The sequence below is a fragment of the Chrysemys picta genome, unplaced genomic scaffold, assembly GCF_011386835.1.
Source record: "Chrysemys picta bellii isolate R12L10 unplaced genomic scaffold, ASM1138683v2 scaf421, whole genome shotgun sequence".
NCBI lineage: Eukaryota > Metazoa > Chordata > Testudines > Emydidae > Chrysemys > Chrysemys picta.
In genome coordinates, this window is record NW_027053128.1 from 47,501 (window position 1) to 53,772 (window position 6,272).

Consider the following 6,272-nt stretch of genomic DNA (forward strand, 5'->3'; position numbering starts at 1 on the left):
ACATCGATCGGCGGGCGCGAGAGGAGCGGGCCCCCCCTCCCTCCGGGGGGCGCCGACACTCGGAGCTCGGCTCCCGGCCGCTGCGGGGCCCGTGAGCTAAGAGCCGGGCAAAGCGGGCCGTCTCGGCGGAGGGCCGGGTGCTGGCCTCCGCCCTCAAACGGGCCCGCTCCCCCCCTCCCACGCCGGGCAGGGTCGGGTACAATACTCGGATTGATCCCCTAGGCTGAGCTCCGGTTCTCACAGGCTCTGAAAAACCTGTCCTCAGAAATCTCCTCACACAATCCTCGAAAGGCAGGTCGAAAAAGCCAAAGCCCCGCCTTCGGCGGTACGAAACTGGAACTGGGCGCCACCTCGTGGTTCCCTCGGTCGGCCGAGACGGCGTGGGGCGACCCCTTCCGGACATCCGCGAGACGACCGGCCGTCAGGTCAACCCATTCGCTCCAAAGGGGTTGACCTGGTGGCCGAGAGGGGACTTTGAAAATTTTTCGGACTTGGAAAACTTTTTTTTTTTTTTTCTTCCCCCAGCCCGCTTCCTCCGGGTTGACCCGGTGGCCGAGCGTCTCGCCGTCCCCGGACGCGGCGAGGGACTGCCTCCCGGCCGTCAGGATCGGGCCCACGGAAGTCTGATTTTAAAAAAAATTGGCCGACGCCACCGCGGAGGGCTACCCGGGCACCCCGGGCCCCGGAGCCGGAAAAGGGAAAAAAAGGATCGGGCCCACTAGAGACATGGACCCGGCCGCCAAGCAGGCCGCCCTGGGCTGACCCTCCCCGGCCGCAGCGAGGGACTGCCTCCCGGCCGACAGGATCGGGCCCCTGGAAGTCTGGGGGTGGGGGGGGGGAAATCGCCCCACGCCCCCGAGGAGGGCTGCCCGGGCGGGCCTGGCCCCGGAGCTCGGAAAAAAAAAAAGGATCGGGCCCACTAGAGACATGGACCAGGCCGCCCTGGGCTCACCTTCCCCGGCCGCAGCGAGGGACTGCCTCCCGGTCGACTGGATCGGGCCCCTGGAAGTCTGGAAAAAGAAGAATGGAACCTGACGCCTCCGAGGAGGGGGCGCCCAGGGAAGGAGGGAGATCCGGGTTGACCTGCTGACCGGACGGGAAAGAGGCCACCGGGCGTCCCCCCCCTTAAAACCTAGGGGTTGACCTGGTGGCCGGAAAGCGAACCGGCCAGCAGGTGAACCCTTTCGATTCCACGGGTTGACCTGGTGCCCGGGAAGCGAACCGGCCAGCAGGTGAACCCGTTCGATTCCACGGGTTGACCTGGTGCCCGGGAAGCGAACCGGCCAGCAGGTGAACCCGTTCGATTCCACGGGTTGACCTGGTGCCCGGGAAGCGAACCGGCCAGCAGGTGAACCCGTTCGATTCCACGGGTTGACCTGGTGCCCGGGAGGGGACTCTGAAAATTTTTCAGCCCTTTCGACTCGGGGTTGACCTGGTGGCCGAGAGGGGACTCGCACGGCAGGCAAGCCGCCCTGGGCTCACCCTCCCCGGCCGCAGCGAGGGACTGCCACCCGGCCGACTGGATCGGGCCCCTGGAAGTCTGGAAAAAAGAATGGAACCTGACGCCTCCGAGGAGGGGGCGCCCAGGGAAGGAGGGAGATCCGGGTTGACCTGCTGACCGGACGGGAAAGAGGCCACCGGGCGTCCCCCCCCTTAAAACCTAGGGGTTGACCTGGTGGCCGGAAAGCGAACCGGCCAGCAGGTGAACCCGTTCGATTCCACGGGTTGACCTGGTGCCCGGGAAGCGAACCGGCCAGCAGGTGAACCCGTTCGATTCCACGGGTTGACCTGGTGCCCGGGAAGCGAACCGGCCAGCAGGTGAACCCGTTCGATTCCACGGGTTGACCTGGTGCCCGGGAGGGGACTCTGAAAATTTTTCAGCCCTTTCGACTCGGGGTTGACCTGGTGGCCGAGAGGGGACTCGCACGGCAGGCAAGCCGCCCTGGGCTCACCCTCCCCGGCCGCAGCGAGGGACTGCCTCCCGGTCGACTGGATCGGGCCCCTGGAAGTCTGGAAAAAAGAATGGAACCTGACGCCTCCGAGGAGGGGGCGCCCAGGGAAGGAGGGAGATCCGGGTTGACCTGCTGACCGGACGGGAAAGAGGCCACCGGGCGTCCCCCCCCCCTTAAAACCTAGGGGTTGACCTGGTGGCCGGAAAGCGAACCGGCCAGCAGGTGAACCCGTTCGATTCCACGGGTTGACCTGGTGGCCGGAAAGCGAACCGGCCAGCCGGTGAACCCGTCCGATTCCACGGGTTGACCTGGTGGCCGGGAAGCGAACCGGCCAGCAGGTGAACCCGTTCGATTCCACGGGTTGACCTGGTGCCCGGGAGGGGACTCTGAAAATTTTTCAGCCCTTTCGACTCGCGGTTGACCTGGTGGCCGAGAGGGGACTCGCACGGCAGGCAAGCCGCCCTGGGCTGACCCTCCCCGGCCGCAGCGAGGGACTGCCTCCCGGCCGACAGGATCGGGCCCCTGGAAGTCTGGGGGGGGGGGGGAATCGCCCCACGCCTCCGAGGAGGGCTGCCCGGGCGGGCCTGGCCCCGGAGCTCGAAAAAAAAAAAAAGGATCGGGCCCACTAGAGACATGGACCAGGCCGCCCTGGGCTCACCTTCCCCGGCCGCAGCGAGGGACTGCCTCCCGGTCGACTGGATCGGGCCCCTGGAAGTCTGGAAAAAGAAGAATGGAACCTGACGCCTCCGAGGAGGGGGCGCCCAGGGAAGGAGGGAGATCCGGGTTGACCTGCTGACCGGACGGGAAAGAGGCCACCGGGCGTCCCCCCCCTTAAAACCTAGGGGTTGACCTGGTGGCCGGAAAGCGAACCGGCCAGCAGGTGAACCCTTTCGATTCCACGGGTTGACCTGGTGCCCGGGAAGCGAACCGGCCAGCAGGTGAACCCGTTCGATTCCACGGGTTGACCTGGTGCCCGGGAAGCGAACCGGCCAGCAGGTGAACCCGTTCGATTCCACGGGTTGACCTGGTGCCCGGGAAGCGAACCGGCCAGCAGGTGAACCCGTTCGATTCCACGGGTTGACCTGGTGCCCGGGAGGGGACTCTGAAAATTTTTCAGCCCTTTCGACTCGGGGTTGACCTGGTGGCCGAGAGGGGACTCGCACGGCAGGCAAGCCGCCCTGGGCTCACCCTCCCCGGCCGCAGCGAGGGACTGCCACCCGGCCGACTGGATCGGGCCCCTGGAAGTCTGGAAAAAAGAATGGAACCTGACGCCTCCGAGGAGGGGGCGCCCAGGGAAGGAGGGAGATCCGGGTTGACCTGCTGACCGGACGGGAAAGAGGCCACCGGGCGTCCCCCCCCTTAAAACCTAGGGGTTGACCTGGTGGCCGGAAAGCGAACCGGCCAGCAGGTGAACCCGTTCGATTCCACGGGTTGACCTGGTGCCCGGGAAGCGAACCGGCCAGCAGGTGAACCCGTTCGATTCCACGGGTTGACCTGGTGCCCGGGAAGCGAACCGGCCAGCAGGTGAACCCGTTCGATTCCACGGGTTGACCTGGTGCCCGGGAGGGGACTCTGAAAATTTTTCAGCCCTTTCGACTCGGGGTTGACCTGGTGGCCGAGAGGGGACTCGCACGGCAGGCAAGCCGCCCTGGGCTCACCCTCCCCGGCCGCAGCGAGGGACTGCCTCCCGGTCGACTGGATCGGGCCCCTGGAAGTCTGGAAAAAAGAATGGAACCTGACGCCTCCGAGGAGGGGGCGCCCAGGGAAGGAGGGAGATCCGGGTTGACCTGCTGACCGGACGGGAAAGAGGCCACCGGGCGTCCCCCCCCCCTTAAAACCTAGGGGTTGACCTGGTGGCCGGAAAGCGAACCGGCCAGCAGGTGAACCCGTTCGATTCCACGGGTTGACCTGGTGCCCGGGAAGCGAACCGGCCAGCAGGTGAACCCGTTCGATTCCACGGGTTGACCTGGTGCCCGGGAAGCGAACCGGCCAGCAGGTGAACCCGTTCGATTCCACGGGTTGACCTGGTGCCCGGGAAGCGAACCGGCCAGCAGGTGAACCCGTTCGATTCCACGGGTTGACCTGGTGCCCGGGAGGGGACTCTGAAAATTTTTCAGCCCTTTCGACTCGGGGTTGACCTGGTGGCCGAGAGGGGACTCGCACGGCAGGCAAGCCGCCCTGGGCTCACCCTCCCCGGCCGCAGCGAGGGACTGCCACCCGGCCGACTGGATCGGGCCCCTGGAAGTCTGGAAAAAAGAATGGAACCTGACGCCTCCGAGGAGGGGGCACCCAGGGAAGGAGGGAGATCCGGGTTGACCTGCTGACCGGACGGGAAAGAGGCCACCGGGCGTCCCCCCCCCCTTAAAACCTAGGGGTTGACCTGGTGGCCGGAAAGCGAACCGGCCAGCCGGTGAACCCGTCCGATTCCACGGGTTGACCTGGTGGCCGGGAAGCGAACCGGCCAGCAGGTGAACCCGTTCGATTCCACGGGTTGACCTGGTGCCCGGGAGGGGACTCTGAAAATTTTTCAGCCCTTTCGACTCGGGGTTGACCTGGTGGCCGAGAGGGGACTCGCACGGCAGGCAAGCCGCCCTGGGCTCACCCTCCCCGGCCGCAGCGAGGGACTGCCACCCGGCCGACTGGATCGGGCCCCTGGAAGTCTGGAAAAAAGAATGGAACCTGACGCCTCCGAGGAGGGGGCGCCCAGGGAAGGAGGGAGATCCGGGTTGACCTGGTGACCGGACGGGAAAGAGGCCACCGGGCGTCCCCCCCTTAAAACCTAGGGGTTGACCTGGTGGCCGGAAAGCGAACCGGCCAGCCGGTGAACCCGTCCGATTCCACGGGTTGACCTGGTGGCCGGGAAGCGAACCGGCCAGCAGGTGAACCCGTTCGATTCCACGGGTTGACCTGGTGCCCGGGAGGGGACTCTGAAAATTTTTCAGCCCTTTCGACTCGCGGTTGACCTGGTGGCCGAGAGGGGACTCGCACGGCAGGCAAGCCGCCCTGGGCTGACCCTCCCCGGCCGCAGCGAGGGACTGCCTCCCGGCCGACAGGATCGGGCCCCTGGAAGTCTGGGGGGGGGGGGGAATCGCCCCACGCCTCCGAGGAGGGCTGCCCGGGCGGGCCTGGCCCCGGAGCTCGAAAAAAAAAAAAAGGATCGGGCCCACTAGAGACATGGACCAGGCCGCCCTGGGCTCACCCTCCCCGGCCGCAGCGAGGGACTGCCTCCCGGCCGACTGGATCGGGCCCCTGGAAGTCTGGGGGGGGGGGGGGAAATGGAACCTGACGCCTCCGAGAGGGGACGCCCAGGGAAGGAGGGAGATCCGGGTTGACCTGGTGACCGGACGGGAAAGAGGCCACCGGGCGTGCCCCCGTTAAAACCCCTAGGGGTTGACCTGGTGGCCGGAAAGCAAACCGGCCACTGGGTAGGCCGGTCGGCAACCTAGGGGTTGACCTGGTGGCCGGGAAGCGAACCGGCCAGCAGGTGAACCCGTCCGATTCCACGGGTTGACCTGGTGCCCGGGAGGGGACTCTGAAAATTTTTCAGCCCTTTCGACTCGGGGTTGACCTGGTGGCCGAGAGGGGCCTCGCACGGCAGGCAAGCCGCCCTGGGCTCACCCTCCCCGGCCGCAGCGAGGGACTGCCCCTCCCCACCCCCCGGCTGACAGGATCGGGCGCACTGGAAGTCCGGGACAGTATTTTCCCCGACGCCGGGGAGGGCGGGCGGAGGGGCTCTGGCGGCCAGCCCGGGCCCCGGAGCTCGAAAAGGAAAAAAGGACCGGGCCCGCGAGAGACGGGGGCCCTGCCGCAGGGGGGGGGGCAGTCCGACCGGGGCTCACCGTGCGGCAGGCCCGGGCGTCGGCAGGGGAAAGCGGGCGAGGAGGCGCGGGGCCGGGTGCCTACGGCCATACCGGACCGAACGCCCCCGATCCCGTCCGATCTCGGAAGGTAAACCGTCCCGGGCCTGGCTAGTACTTGGATGGGTGACCGCCTGGGAATCCCAGGTGCCGTAGGCAGCTTTTCCCGGTCCGAGTCAGCTCTCTCTCCTTTTCTGGGGGGAAGGAGAGGGGGGGACGGGCCGGAAAGCCCCTCGTCGCTCCTGCCGAGTCGGAGGTCGCGGCCGCAGGTCACGGGTCTGGGCGCCTGGGGTCCGGCTCCCCACCCACCGGCTTCCTCCGCGGAGGACCCCCCCCGGGGCCACCGAAGCCGCTGGGGGAGACGCCGGGCATGGGGCGGACTGGCCCGGACCCTCCCGGCCGCCGGCCCGCAGGTCCGCCCCGAATCCCCCCCCGCGGCCACCCAGGCCAGGCCTGGCCAGGC

At 67.6% G+C, this 6,272-nt stretch overlaps 1 non-coding gene across 1 annotated transcript; it reads left to right on the forward strand.

Annotated features, from left to right (window-relative positions):
• Positions 1-5,849: 5,849 nt before the first annotated feature.
• On the forward strand, positions 5,850-5,968 carry LOC135978722 (5S ribosomal RNA). Its single transcript, XR_010596092.1, has one exon. It is a non-coding gene; the product is annotated as a 5S ribosomal RNA (ribosomal RNA).
• Positions 5,969-6,272: the final 304 nt, after the last annotated feature.